The following is a 15984-nucleotide window of genomic DNA, read 5'->3' as shown; positions in this document are numbered from 1 at the left end:
GTAGTTGTGGCGCACGGGCTTAGTTGCTCCGTGGCATGTGGGATCTTCCCAGACCAGGGATTGAACCCGTGTCCCCTGCATTGGCAGGTGGATTCCTACCACTGTGCCACCAAGGGAGTCACAGTATGTCATATTTCTATGAACTACTTGTTCATATCCTTTACGGCTACATTTCTTTTTTTTTTTTTTAATTTATAAGAAATTGAGCCCTGGAAATTAGGTGGCATCTTTTTTTTTTTTAATTGAAGTATAGTTGATTTACAATGTTGTGTTAACTTCTGCTGTACAGCAAAGCAACTCAGTTATATGTAGATATACATTCTTTTTTATATTCTTTTCCATTATGGTTTATCTCTGTACATTGAAGACAGTTCCCTGTGCTACACAGTAGGACCTTGTTGTCCATCCATTCTATATGTAATAGTTTGCATCTACTAACCCCAAACTCCCAGTTCATCCCTCCCCCGCTCACCCCCCCTTGGCAACCACAAATCTGTTCTCTATGTCTGTAAGTCTATTTCTGTTTCATAGATAGGTTCATTTGTGTCATATTTTAGATTCCACATATAAGTGATATCATGTGGTATTTGTCTTTCTCTTTCTGACTTACTTCACTTAGTAGGATAATCTCTAGGTCCATCCACATTGTGCAAATGGCATTATTTCGTTCTTTTTTATGGCTGAGTAATATTCCACTGTATATATGTACCACATCTTCTTTATTCATTCATCTGTTGATGGACATTTAGGTTGTTTCCATGTCTTGGCTATTGTGAACAGAGCTGCCACGAACATAGGGGTGCATATATCTTTTTTTATTTTAATTTTTAAAAAATTTATTTTTTGGCTGCGTTGGGTCTTCGTTGCTGTGTGTGGGTTTTCTCTAGTTGCAGCAAGCAGGGGCTACTCATCGTTGGGGTGAGCAGACTTCTCATGGTGGTGGCTTCTCTTGTTGCAGAGCATGGGCACTAGGCGTGCAGGCTCAGCAGTTGTGGCGCACAGGCTTAGTGGCTCCGTGGCATGTGGGATCTTCCCAGACCAGGGCTTGAACCCATGTCCCCTGCATTGGCAGGTGGATTCTTAACCACTGTGCCACCAGGGAAGTCCCAGGGGTGCATATATCTTTTTGAATTATAGTTTGTCTGGATATATACCCAGGAGTGGGATTACTGGGTCATACAGTAGTTCTATTTTTAGTTTTCTGAGGAACCTCCATAATGGCTATACCAACTTACATTCCCACCAACAGTGTAAGGAGGGTTCCCTTTTCTCCACACCCTCTCCAGCATTTGTTGTTTGTAGTTTGTCTACATTTCTTTTGAATTCTTGGTTCTTATTGATTCGTAAGAGCTCTTTGTATATTAAAGAAGTTAGTTCTTTGTTTGGCATATATTTGGCTAATATGCTTTTTCCCAGTGTGATATTTGTATCTTGACTTTCTGGTGTTTTTAGTCATAAAATCTTTAAGCCTTTATGTAGTTTTTAAAATAACATTTGAATTTCATGTCCAAGATTGCCAAAAAACAAGAATAAAAAGTAAACAGTTTTTTCTTTATACTTCTTAGTTTCTTTTTTAAATTAAAATTTTTGGGCCACCTAGAATTAATTTTGGTTTAAGAAATGAATTCAGCTTTATTTGTTTCCATGTTGTCTAGTCACTTTTCCTAACATCATTCACTGAATAGCACATCATTCCCTTCCCCCTGCCATTTGAATTGCAACTATATCTTATGCCAACCCTTCATATTTACGTGGGGTCTATTTCTGATCTCTCCATTTTCTTCTATTCATCTGTTTGGTTTTATGCCAGTAGTATCTTGCTGCATAAAGCCTGCAGTCCTTGCTGTGTCTTAATATCTGTAGGTCTATTTCTCTATCTTTAGTTTTTTTCAGATTTTCCCTGATTGTTCACTCATGTTTAAGCGCTCCCAGCTGAATCCTTACTGTCCCCACCACCACCCCTCCCACTGCCAACACAGTTGTTTTTTGTTATTTAATCAGATTGCACTGAGTTTGTAGATTAAGTCAGGGAGGATTCATACCTTAATATCGCTAAAACTTTTTCAAGAACGGGCTATGTCTTCCCTTTAAGATTCTGTTTAGCTACAGGCTGGCCATCAAGGAAAACACGGATGAGCATATATAATACGTGGCTTATTTAGATTACATGACAACGCATGACATAGTTGTTTGTTGTTGCTCATTAATAATGTATGGTTTGGTGCATTGTGCAAAACTGCAGTGAATGCAGTACATAAGATCACATTTCCATGGATCCCAGCACATGCATCTGTGATACGCTGTGCTCAGATGATCTGTGTCTCTGATTTCTCATTGAATAAAACTGCATCTTTAGCGTATCCCAGAAGAAGTCATCAAAAGGGCTCTATTCGTTAAAAAATATTAGTAGTATCCCTGTTTCCAGATTTTTACGGCCACTTTGTATATTGTACCTAGATAAACTGCTGGGCTGCAGGGGAGGTGCCGGTCCAGAGCATGGTCCTGTGGAGGGGACAAGTTGTACCTGTCCCAGCGGTGGCCCTTGAAGAAAGTTGCCCACGAGGCAGGCTGCTTTTTCCAGTTCCCCTTCCCAGCCTCCTTTTTCTTTATGTTTAACCTGATTTTAAAAGTCTGCCTTGTTAAAGAAGATGTGGCATATATATATAATGGAATATTACTCAGCCATAAAAAGAAATGAAATTGAGTTATTTGTAGTGAGGTGGATGGACCTAGAGTCTGTCATACAGAGTGAAGTAAGTCAGAAAGAGAAAAACAAATACCGTATGCTAACACATATATATGGAATCTAAGAAAAAAAAAAATGGTCATGAAGAACCTAGGGGCAGGACAGGAATAAAGACACAGACCTACTAGAGAATGGACTTGAGGACATGGGGAGGGGGAAGGGTAAGCTGGGACGAAGTGAGAGAGTGGCATGGACATATATACACTACCAAATGTAAAATAGATAGCTAGTGGGAAGCAGCCGCATAGCACAGGAAGATCAGCTTGGTGCTTTGTGATCACCTAGAGGGGTGGGATAGGGAGGGTGGGAAGGAGGGAGACGCAAGAGGGAAGAGATATGGGGACATAGGTATATGTATAACTGATTCACTTTGTTATAAAGCAGAAACTAACACACCATTGTAAAGCAATTATACTCCAATAAAGATGTTAAAAAATAAAATAAAAGTCTGCCTTGGGAATTCCCTGGCGGTCCAGTGGCTAGGACTCTGCACTTTCACTGCTGAGGGCCTGGGTTCAATCCCTGGTCGGGAAACTAAGAACCCACAAGCCACATGGTGTGACCAGAAAAAAAAAAGTCTGCTTCTGTCATGCTTTATCCTACTGATGGGTCTAACCTAATTGTTTAATTACATTAGTCATGAACCACAAGTAAAGTACTTCTGAACGTGACCCACAATGCCAATAATGTACTGCATCAGCCACTACTCAGATTTGGCTCTCTGTTCTGAAAAGTGTTACAAACTGAGGTGCCCAGCCCATGATCAGGGCCTTGCTGAGTGCTAATGGGTTGAATTTTATCCTGGCCCAGCTGGTCCCGACCTCAGTGTTGAGACAGGAGGCTATTGCCACCTTCAAAATCGTCATACTCTTTATGTTCTATGTGTTACACGGCCCATTATTGCTTTTATTTTTTCAGTTAATATCCGACAGGTTCAAGTTCAATAGATTCTGAATATGGAACACCAGAAGTGCAACGATAACTTACAAACATTGACATCTTACACTTGTGTGACTAGAGCAGAACGGGGTGGTGACCCGCACCGTATGTTGGCCAAGAGGGTGTGTGTTGGGCCTGGGGAGCCCTGAGAGCTGTCACAGCAGTTCTTTCCGCTGGCATCCTTTCTCTCAGCCGCAGAGCGTGGCAGTGTTGTTTGGGGGATTGATAACGATCCAGCAGACAAGAACCTGAAGGGGAATCAGCTTTGTCCCCCTTTTGATGTGACTGCAGCTCAAGGTCACCAGGACCCTGAAGGCATCCCTGGCTGGAAAGACCAAGGAGGGCCTGGGCTGACCTGAGGAGATCTGGTTATGTGCTGTTTTGGTCTGAGTAATACAAACTCTTATACTTTTCATTTTTCTGTCTTCTTTCTAGCCATAAGCAGAGAAGTATTTCCATGCTCATGTCAGGCCAAGAGATGACAGCACTGGGCAGGTCCCCATCAGAGTCATGAACTGTTGCTCTGAACCCTGCGCCCAGGAGGGAGGCCACCTCCGGCCTGCACTTGTCAGGCCTGGTTGTGGTCCAGGCACTGAAGGCCAGCTTGCTTTGGAGCTGAGGGACTCAGAGTTGGAAGGGGGGGTGCCAAGCACATCTGGCCCAGAGTAGTCTGAAGGCACACAGAGGTAGCTTTGTGTTTAGGCTTTCCAGACGGACCACCTCAATTCTAGTCCCAGCCCAGCCACTCAGCAGCTGTGTGACCTTGGGCTTGTTGTTTTACCTCTCTGGGCCTCAGTTTCCACCTCTGTAAAATAAGGGTAAGAAGAGCACCTATTTGGCAAGACTACTGGGAGATAGAAGTAAGCACCTCGTATAGCATCCAGCTTATTGTAGGCCCTCAGTGAGCAGACAGTTATCGGTTCAGATGAGAAGAGGCCTAATCTTTCCTCATGTTCTGCAGCAGCTGTGGCTGGGAGGGTCAGGCAGAGTTCTAGTACCCTTCACAGACCCAGGAATGCTCTACTCAAGCTGGGTAAACTGATAAGCAGGTGGAAACTGAGCTATCATACCACGTATTCCTAGCATGGACCACCCTCAGAATTCCTCCATCCCTAGATGACCTCTGGGCTGGGTAGAGAGTGGGAAATGAGACTCAGAGAGCTTGATTGGGCCTGGAATCTTCCTGGATCTGAGCACAGGTGGTCTGGAACAGTGGGCCTGATGCCTTGTCCCAGCCTTAAATAGAGGATCCTAGTTGGCTCAGATATCTAAGGGAATGGGGAACGCGCCCCCTCTCTTTCTTGGTGAGATCACCATAACCACTAGAACTCTTTCTTGGTGAGACCACTGGTATCATAAAGCTGTGCAGTCATCAGCACCCTGGAGAAGTCAGGTCATGGTGGGAAACCTAACTGGAAGTTCAAGGTGGCCTTCCCAGGCACCTTGTGCTCCTTGGTATGAAATTGAACTAGAACCTCCCAGGCCTGTGAGCGTAAGTGTTGCAAGGTGGGATTTCTATAGTAGCCTTGGAGGCTCTAGCTGAGTTGCAGCTGGCTCTGCTGATGGTGAAGCTCTGGGTCAGTACAAAGAGAGGCCAGAAAACCAGACTCACAGTGAGGCTCCTGGGAAGGGGTCAGGGGAGATGGCCTAGGTCCCTCCTCGTTCTTGGTCCTGTGATTTTAGCAGCCCTTGACTAGCAGTCGCTCACCACCCTGCATCCATACGAAGCAGCTGCTCAGCCTTGGTAGCACATTGGACCACCTGGAGAGCTTTAAGAACCCCTGATGCTTGAGACCCACCCCTAGAGATCCTGATTTAATTAGTCTTGGGTAGGGCCTGGACGTCAGGATGTTAAAAATCTTCCCACATGATTCTAATGTACAGCCAGGGTTGAGAGTCACTGCTAAAAAGACAGGCAAGCTAATGATAATTAATATATAATTTATGTGCCAGTTACCGTGCTAAATATATTATCTACATTATCTCCTTTAATCCTCACCCTAATCCCCATTTTCCAGACGAAGAAGCATGCTCAGAAAGGGTAGGTGACTTTCCAAGGCCAGAGAGCAATAAGCACTGACATTGTATCCCAGGGCCATGGAATTTCAAAGCCCAGGCTGGTAACCCCTATGACAACTACTTCTGAGGCAATGTGTAAAGGAAGATGGGGACGTATCTGGGACAGGCCCTTGGTAACCTAGGCAAGTTTCGCCTGTGCCCAAGCTGAGGTTGCCAGCCCGGTGCCGCCCCTGGCATCTTGTCTGGTTAAGCAGGAGCACTGGCTGTCCAGGCGGGGTTGGCTGCCTCCCCAGAACCCAGCAGCTTGCGGGGAGACCCAGGGGACCCGCCTTTTCATTTGGGAGGGGTGGAACCCAAGCCTGTGCTCTCAGAGATGGTGACTCATGCACTGTTTCCCAGCTCTCCTAATGAATGGCAGTCTTTCAACTTGGGACACAGCATCAGATGAAATTTTTGTCCTAGGGGAGTCAGGAGTGGTTGGGAATCACATTTTGTTCACCAGGTGTTTGGCGTTTAAAGCAGACTCAGAAAAAAAAGTCAGGAGTCATCCATAAAATAGGACCAGAGTCTTTTTTTAATTTTTTTTTAACATCTTTATTGGAGTATAATTGCTTTACAATGGTGTGTTAGTTTCTGCTTTATAACAAAGTGAATCAGTTATACATATACATATGTTCCCATATCCAGAGCCTTTTTATTTGCAGTTTCAGTGAGTTTAGTGAAAGGCAAACCCAGCAGGTACCTGTTTTACTGGCAATAAAAGGAAATTGGGCAGCAGTTATTTAAAAGGAGTTCGAGTTGTTTAAATCTGAAATTTAGGGGTACATGTGCGTATATGTTAAAAGAAAGTTTATAAGGCTTGGAGATTTGGGTTGAACTGTTTTTGATGAAAATGACTTGGAAAATATTTTCCTTTCTTATTTTCAACCTTCCCCTTGGCTGTTTGTTTCCAAAAATTTAGCAGTCAAGAAGAAATAAGCAAATCTAGCTGGAAAAAGACTGATACCAGTCAGGCAGGTTTCAAAGTTTAATCGAAGTGATTGACTGAAGATAAAAGTCTCTAAGATGAGAAATAATTCTTCCCATTTTATAAAGCAGAGTCATGATTTCAGCTTAAACAATTTCAGATGTGATTGACCTTATTGGACATGGAAGTGCTGGATTTGGCACTTCCTGAAAAGACAGACTGGTGACGTTTAGGAGGCAGCTGCCTAAACGTCACCAAGAACTCTCGGCAGGCGGCTGGAGGGCTGTGGGAGCCTCATCAGGCTGTCACTCACCATCTTCCCAACACTTGTTCCTCACCATGGCAACCCAAGGACCTCTTAAGTCATTGTCCAGATGGAACCCCCTCCTGCCCCCCCGCCCTTCCCAAAGCCTGACCACAGCCCTGCCTGCTGGACAAGGCTAGGAATGCCTCACCCGGCTCTGGGCTCAAGTCCCTGGGCCAGATGCCAGAGAACAGCCTGGAAATCTTGGAATGGATGGCTTTCACCCAAACTGTGTCATTGCCATTGGTGGCTCATTTGTTGGTTTTTGGTTTTGATTTTTGTTTCTTACTTCTGGAGAATGGTTTGCTTTTCATTGAAAGGACCGAAGAACTGACATCTCTGAACTTTTGGCTATGAGAGAAGAACAGCCAACTCAAACTAGTTCAAGAGAAAAAAAAAAAGGACAGATAGGTAGGTAAGTAGTTAGATGGACAGATATAGAGAGATAGAAAAACCCCAAAGTGAACTTGGATCAGATATAATTGGCTCCAGGGACCCCAAACAATATCATTAGAGCTCTTTCTTTCCATCTCTTGGCTCTGATTCTTTCTTCTTGGTTTCATTCTCCAGACGAGACTTCTCCATGTGATGGGCAGGAAGACTCTCACCTCCCAAGCTGACCAGTGCTGACAAAAAGAGCTCAGTTTATAGAAAAGTCTCAGGGTGGATTCTGATTGGCCCCGATTGAGTCAAATGACCGTTCCTGAACCAGTCCCCTGCATCTGGGAGTGCAGTGACAAGATCACCCTAGCCTGGGTCTTGTGCCCACCCCATGGTGGTGATTGAGGTGTTGGTGGGATGGGAAGAGAGTGATTAACAGCCCTGCCAGGAGCATGTGAGTGAGGAGGTCCCTAAGATGAGCAAAACTACCCTGCCACCTTCTTGGTTCACTTCAACTCCAAGTGTGTGTTAGCTGAGTGTGGGGAGCGGGGTGGGGGGGTGGGGACAGGAGATGCTTGCGGGCATGACAACTCATCACTCACATACTCTTTAGCCATTGTTTTCCAGTCCCATTGGGCACTGTTCTGGGCTTTGGGATCCAGCATTAAACAAAACAGACAATCCCTGCCGTGGTGAAGCTTATATTCTTGTGGGAAGAAGGAGTCAAAAAGATAACATTAATAACAAAAATGCACATCGAACATCCAATGATACTACGTGCTATAAGGAAAACCAAAGCAGGCGAGAGGATGGGGAAGGCAAGGGTGGGGCTGAGGCCACAGTTTCACAGATGGTGGTTGGGGAAGGCTCACAGAGGAGCCGGGTTTGAGCAGAGCCCTGTAGGGGGTGAAGGAGGGAGCCATGCAGACAACTGGGAGAAAAGCCTTCCAGAAAGGAAGCAGAAGGAACAAAGGGGCTAAGGAGAAGGTGCTGGCAGGCTCAAGGAACATCAGGAGGCCAGTGTGGCTGCAGCAGAGCTAGGCAGGGGGCAACAGTAGAAGCTGAGTCCAGCGAGGTGACAGGGCTTCCGCTCCTGGGCCACTGTGAGCTCTGGGGCTTGTGCCCTGAGGGAGAGTGAAAGCCACCGGAGGTCTTGTGTGGTGTAAGAGGATCCCATTTGTCTGCTGTGGTTTTCTCCCCACTTGATTATAAGTAAGGTGAGAGCAGGGATACTGTCTAGGTATCCATTCATTCATTCACTCACTCATTCATTCCTTTATTCAGTAAACATCCGCTCAATACCTACTATGTGCCAGGTGCTAGGAGCTCACTATCTAGTGGAAAAGAAAGAGAAGTGAAGCACAGATGTCAGTGCCATGTGGTATAAGAATTCCACAGACAGCCCCAAATGCCCTCACCCCCTCCAGAAAGGACAGCAGTCCAAGTCCTCCTATCCAGTGGCTCCGACTGGCTCCAAGCCCAGGATCTCGGGTCTCTCAGGCTGATCCAGATATATCCCCTTATGGTCCCGCAGCCCAGAGCCAAAGGATGTATTTACCCCTCACCGATATGCTTAGTAAGCAGTGTGGCTGGGAGAACAGGATAGCACAACACACTTCCCCTTTGGAAGAGGGGAGCAGGGAGGCAGCATTCACTGGCCACCAGTGCCTGGTGCCTGTGCCATCACCAGACTCCTGCCCCAGCTGGGGTGGGGTGGGCGAGGTTCCATGGCCAGTTCTCCAGCTACCCGTGTGATCTGAGTTTGAGAGTGGAGGTTTCTTTATGATCCTCCATGGCCATGCCTGGCATGGGATGGGGGAGAAAAAGGGAGTGACCTAGATTCCTAGATTTCTCTTCTGGGGGCCATACTTTTTGTTTATTTCCATCCTCCCAGCTTCTTGCACAGTGTCTGCACAAACTAGACTTTCAGTAAATAATCTGTTGATTTAACACTAGTGGCATGTGCATAGGACACTGCCTGTGAGACCCAGGGCAGGGGCCTGCATCAGGCTGTGGAGCATGGGGGAGGGCACTAGGGGTGACCCCTGGATTTGTCACCTGGAGGACCAGGAGGGTGGGACTGCCCACCTCTGCAACAGGCAGCACAGAAGAAGCAGCTGCTTTGGGGACGGATGAAGAATTCATTTTGAGGCATTGAGTTAGTGGTAGCCACTGGGACACTCAAAGGCCTGGAAGTCTCAGAATCAAAGACCGGGGCCAAAGGGAAAGGAGAGTTCAAGAGCTGGAGGGAAATGAGCTGTGGTGTGGGTGTGTGGATAGATATCAGGTAGAAGAGCTCAGGGCAGTGACTGGGGTGAGGCCAGAGAGGGACTGGATAGAGAGGTCACATCCTACCCTTCCTCAGTATCACCCCCACTCGGCTGACACACAGCCAACTGATGTTTCAGCTCTAAACCCCGGGGATGCTGGGTCAACGTGAAAGCAGAGCTGAGACCTCTGGGAGGGAGCAGGCCCTTGTGCCCTTCTTCACAAGGTGTGTCACAGGTGAAGGGTCTAACCTCGGAGGAGGGTTGGACCATCAGAGGCTATGGGTCTGAGGGAGGGAGAAGCAGACGCATCCTTGAGGATGTCTAGCTCAGTTTTGAGGTCCTGAGAGGAACTTCTCTAGAGATGCTCTTACACAGCCTTCTCTGTGGCCCTGAAGAAGCTTTGAATGAGGCGCAGGAAGGCAGCAGGCTGGGAATGGGGACAGAGTCAGAACCATGCCTTCCCCTTCCTGGCACATAGGTGGTGCTCAGCGGAGTTTTGCTGAATGAATGGGTGGATGAATGAATGAGCAAGTGGAGTCAAGCCTCTGTAAACAAATGAATGAATGATCAGGTGATCCTTGGAACTTGCAGAAGGGTGTCCCAGTACCCGGTAGCTGGTGGCTCTCGATCAATGTTTACTGGGCGATGGGTGAGTGTGGGTTGAGAGCTCAGATGTTTCCTGAGCCCACAGCGTGGCCATAAGTCCTAAATAAATAAGCATGGTTATTTCCCTCAGTTGACTGGCAGGGTAATTCAGTGGCATACTCTCCCTTTGGGAGCTTCTGCAATTTTTGTTCTTATTTTAGCTCCTCCACCATCAGCTGGAGGCCGCTTTCCATTTGCCTGATCCCGGGCTGGGTGGAAGTGGGGGGCAGAGTTAGCACCCACTCTTTTCTCTGGTGGGAAGGGCACAAAGGAACCCTCATCCTCACTCTCACAGTTGACAGCTTGGGTCCTTCTAGCAATCCAGGGTTCAAGCCAGAAACTTCTTCCTCTCTCTCTCCTCCCCTCTCCCTCCTTCCTTCACTCCTTCTCTCTATTTTTTTTTTTTTTTGGATGTCCTTACCTATGTTTTTTTTGAATTTTTGAATTTTATTTTATTTATTTTTTTATACAGCAGGTTCTTATTAGTTATCCATTTTATACATATTAGTATATATATGTCAACCCTAATCTCCCAATTCATCCCACCACCAACACCCTCTGCCACTTTCCCCCCTCAGTGTCCATACTTCTGTTCTCTGCATCTGTGTCTCAATTTCTGCCCTGCAAACCGGTTCATCTGTACCATTTTTCTAGGTTTCACATATATGCGTTAATATACGATATTTGTTGTTCTCTTTCTGACTTACTTCACTCTATATGACAGTCTCTAGATCCATCCACATCTCTACAAATGACCCAGTTTTGTCCCTTTTTATGGCTGAGTTATATTCCATTGTATATATGTACCACATCTTCTTTATCCATTCATCTGTTGATGGACATTTAGGTTGCTTCCATGGCCTGGATATTGTAAATAGTGCTGCAGTGAACATTGGGGTATATGTGTCTTTTTGTGTGTGTGTGTGTGTGTGTTAGTTTCTGCTTTATAACAAATATATGTGTCTTTTTGAATTATGGTTTTCTCTGGGTATATGCCCAGTAGTGGGATTGCTGGGTCATATGGTAATTCTATTTTCAGTTTTTTAAGGAACCTCCATACTGTTCTCCGTAGTGGCTGTATCAATTTACATTCCCATCAACAGTGCAAGAGGGTTCCCTTTTCTCCACACCCTCTCCAGCATTTGTTGTTTGTAGATTTTCTGATGATGCCCATTCTAACTGGTGTGAGGAGATACCTCATTGTAGTTTTGATTTGCATTTCTCTAATAATTAGTGATGTTGAGCATCTTTTCATGTGCTTCTTGGCCATCTGTATGTCTTCTTTGGAGAAATGTCTATTTAGGTCTTCTGCCCATTTTTGGACTCAGGTGTCTGTTTTTCTAATATTGAGCTGCATGAGCTGTTTATATATTTTCGAGATTAATCCTTTGTCCATTGATTCGTTTGCAAATATTTTCTCCCATTCTGAGGGCTGACTTTTTGTCTTGTTTGTAGTTTCCTTTGTTTTTGCAAAAGCTTTTAAGTTTCATTAGGTCCCATTTGGTTATTTTTGTTTTTATTTCCATTACTCTAGGAGGTGGGTCAAAAAAGATCTTGCTGTGATTTATGTCAAAGAGTGTTCTTCCTATGTTTTCCTCTAAGAGTTTTATAGTGTCCGGTCTTACATTTAGGTCTCTAATCCATTTTGAGTTTATTTTTGTGTATGGTGTTAGAGAGTGTTCTAATTTCATTCTTTTACATGTAGCTGTCCAGTTTTCCCAGCACCACTTATTGAAGAGACTGTCTTTTCTCCAGTGTATATCCTTGCCTCCTTTGTCATAGATTAGTTGACCATAGATGCGTGGGTTTATCTCTGGGCTTTCTATCCTGTTCCATTGACCTATAGTTCTGTTTTTGTGCCAGTACCATATTGTCTTGATTACTGTAGCTTTGTAGTATAGTCTGAAGTCAGGGAGTCTGATTCCTCCAGCTCCGTTTTTTTCCCTCAAGACTGCTTTGGCTATTCGGGGTCTTTTGTGTCTCCATACAAATTTTAAGATTTTTTGTTCTAGTTCTGTAAAAAATGCCATTGGTAACTTGATAGGGATTGCATTGAATCTGTAGATTGTTTTGGGTAGTATAGTCATTTTCACAATATTGATTCTTCCAATCCAAGAACATGGTATATCTCTCCATCTGTTTGTATCAACTTTTATTTCTTTCATCAGTGTCTTATAGTTTTCTGCATACAGGTCTTTTGTCTCCCTAAGTAGGTTTATTCCTAGGTATTTTATTCTTTTTGTTGCAGTGGTAAATGGGAGTGTTTCCTTAATTTCTCTTTCAGATTTTTCATCATTAGTGTATAGGAATGCAAGAGATTTCTGTGCATTTTTTTTGTATCCTGCAACTTTACCAAATTCATTGAGTAGGTCTAGTAGTTTTCTGGTGGCATCTTTAGGATTCTCTATGTATAGTATCATGTCCTCTGCCAACAGTGACAGTTTTACTTCTTCTTTTCCAATTTGTATTCTTTTTATTTCTTTTTCTTCTCTGATTGCCGTGGCTAGGATTTCCAAAACTATGTTGAATAATAGTGGTGAGAGTGGACATCCTTGTCTCGTTCCTGATCTTAGAGGAAATGCTTTCAGTTTTTCACCATTGAGAATGATGTTTGCTGTGGGTTTGTCTTATACGGCCTTTATTATGTTGAGGTAGGTTTCCTCTATGCCCACTTTCTGGAGAGTTTTTATCATAACTGGGTGTTGAATTTTGTCAAAAGCTTTTTCTGCATCTATTGAGATGATCATATGTTTTTTCTTGTTCAATTTGTTAATATGGTGTATCACTTTGATTGATTTGCATATATAGAAGAATCCTTGCATCCCTGGGATAAATCTCACTTGATCATGGTGTATGATCCTTTTAATGTGTTGTTGGATTCTGTTTGCTAGTATTTTGTTGAGGATTTTTGCATCTCTATTCATGAGTGATATTGGTCTGTACTTGTCTTTTTCTGTAGTATCTTTGTCTGGTTTTGGTATCAGGGTGATGGTGGCCTCATAGAATGAGTTTGGGATTGTTCCTTCCTCTGCAATGTTCTGGAAGAGTTTGAGAAGGATAGGTGTTAGCTCTTCTCTAAATGCTTGACAGAATTCACCTGTGAAGCCATCTGGTCCTGGACATTTGTTTGTTGGAAGATTTTTAATCACAGTTTCAATTTCATTACTTGTGATTGGTCTGTTCATATTTTCTATCTCTTCCTGGTTCAGTCTTGGAAGGTTATACCTTTCTAAGAATTTGTCCATTTCTTCCAGGTTGTCCATTTATTGGCATAGAGTTGCTTGTAGTAGTCTCTTAGGATGCTTTGTATTTCTGCAGTGTCTGTTGTAACTTCTCCTTTTTCATTTCTAATTTTATTGATTTGAGTCCTCTCCCTCTTTTTCTTGATGAGTCTGGCTAATGGTTTATCAATTTTGTTTATCCTCTCAATGAACCAGCTTTTAGTTTTATTGATCTTTGCTATTGTTTTCTTTGTTTCTATTTCATTTATTTCTGCTCTGATCTTTATGATTTCTTTCCTTCTGCTAACTTTGGGTTTTGTTTGTTCTTTCTCTATTTCCTTTAGGTGTAAGGTTAGATTTTTTATTTGAGATTTTTCTTGTTTCTTGAGGTAGGCTTGTATACCTGTAAACTTCCCTCTTAGAACTGCTTTTGCTGCATCCCATAGGTTTTGGATCATCTTGTTTTCATTGTCATTTGTCTCTAGGTATTTTTTTATTTCCTCTTTGATTTCTTCAGTGATCTCTTAGTTATTTAGTAATGTATTGTTTAGCCTTCATGTGTTTGTGTTTATTTTGTTTTTTTCCCTGTAATTGATTTCTAATCTCATAGCGTTGTGGTCAGAAAAGATGCTTGATATGATTTCAATTTTGTTAAATTTACTGAGGCTGGATTTGTGACCCAAGATGTGATCTATCCTGGAGAATGTTCTGTGTGCACTTGAGAAGAAAGTGTAATCTGCTGTTTTTGGATGGAATGTCCTATGAATATCAATGAAATCTATCTGGTCTATTGTGTCATTTAAAGCTTCTGTTTCCTTATTAATTTTCTGTTTGGATGATCTGTCCATTGGTGTAAGTGAGGTGTTAAAGTCCCCCACTATTATTGTGTTACTGTTGATTTCCTCTGTTATAGCTGTTAGCAGTTGCCTTATGTATTGACATGCTCCTATGTTGGGTGCATACAATTGTTACATCTTCTTCTTGGATTGATCCCTTGATCATTATGTCGTGTCCTTCCTTGTCTCTTGTAATATTCTTAATTTTAAAGTCTATTTTATCTGATATGAGTATTGCTACTCCAGCTTTCTTTTGATTTCCATCTGCATGGAATATCTTTTTCCATCCCCTCACTTTCAGTCTGTATGTGTCCCTAGGTCTGAAGTGGGTCTCTTGTAGACAGCATATATATGGGTGTTGTTTTTGTATCCATCCAGCGAGCCTGAGTCTTTTGGTTGGAGCACTTAATCCATTCACTTTTAAGGTAATTATTGATATGTATGTTCCTATTACCATTTTCTTAATTGTTATGGTTTAGTTTTTGTAGGTCCTTTTCTTCTCTTGTGTTTCCCACTTAGAGAAGTTCCTTTAGCATTTGTTGTAGAGCTGGTGGTGCTGAATTCTCTTAGCTTTCGCTTGTCTGTAAAGCTTTTGATCTCTCCATCGAATCTGAATGAGATTCTTGCCGGGTAGAGTAATCTTGGTTGTAGGTTCTTCCCTTTCATCACTTTAAATATGTCATGCCACTCCCTTCTGGCTTGTAGAGTTTCTGCTGAGAAATCAGCTGTTAACCTTATGGGAGTTCCTTTGCATGTTATTTGTCGTTTTTCCCTTGTTGCTTTCAATAATTTTTCTTTGTCTTTAATTTTTGCCAATTTTATTACTATGTGGCTCGGCATGTTTCTCCTTGGGTTTATCCTGCCTGGGACTCTCTGTGCTTCCTGGACTTGTGTGGCTATTTCCTTTCCCATGTTAGGGAAGTTTTCTCATATAATGTCTTCAAATATTTTCTCAGGTCCTTTCTCTCTCTCTTCTCCTTCTGAGACCCCTATAATGCAAATGTTGTTGCGTTTAATGTTGTCCCAGAGGTCTCTTAGGCTGTTTTCATTTCTTTTCATTCTTTTTTCTTTATTCTGTTCCACAGCAGTGAATTCCATCATTCTGTCTTCCAGGTCACTTATCCGTTCTTCTGCCTCAGTTATTCTGCTGTTGATTCCTTCTAGTGTATTTTTCATTTCAGTTATTGTACTGTTCATCTCTGTTTGTTTGTTCTTTAATTCTTTGAGGTCTTTGTTAAACATTTCTTGCATCTTCTCGATATTTGCCTCCATTCTTCTTCTGAGGTCCTGGATCATCCTCACTGTCATTATTCTGCATTCTTTTTCTGGAAGGTTGCCTATCTCCACTTCATTTAGTTGTTTTTCTGGGGTTTTATCTTGTTCCTTCATGTGGTACATAGCCCTCTGCCTTTTCATCTTGTCTGTCTCTCTGTGAATATGGTTTTTGTTCCACAGGCTGCAGGATTGTAGTTTTTCTTGCTTCTGCTGTCTGCCCTCTGGTGGATGAGGCTATCTAAGAGGCTTGTGCAAGCTTCCTGATGGGAGGGACTGGTGGTGGGTAGAGCTGGTTGTTGCTCTGGTGGGCAGAGCTCAGTAAAACTTTAATCCGCTTGTTTGCTGATGGGTGGGGCTTGGTTCCCTCCCTGTTGGTTGGTT

At 43.4% G+C, this 15984-nt stretch overlaps 1 protein-coding gene across 2 annotated transcripts in view; it reads left to right on the top strand.

The window, feature by feature from the left end:
- The window catches only part of GALNT16 (polypeptide N-acetylgalactosaminyltransferase 16), a 104743-nt gene that overhangs the window by 55520 nt on the left and 33239 nt on the right, over positions 1-15984 (top strand). The gene's annotated exons all lie outside the window — the stretch shown is intronic.

The sequence above is a fragment of the Balaenoptera borealis genome (genome assembly GCF_965194805.1).
Source record: "Balaenoptera borealis genome assembly, chromosome: 3".
NCBI lineage: Eukaryota > Metazoa > Chordata > Mammalia > Artiodactyla > Balaenopteridae > Balaenoptera > Balaenoptera borealis.
This window is presented reverse-complemented; position numbering and strand designations above follow the sequence as displayed.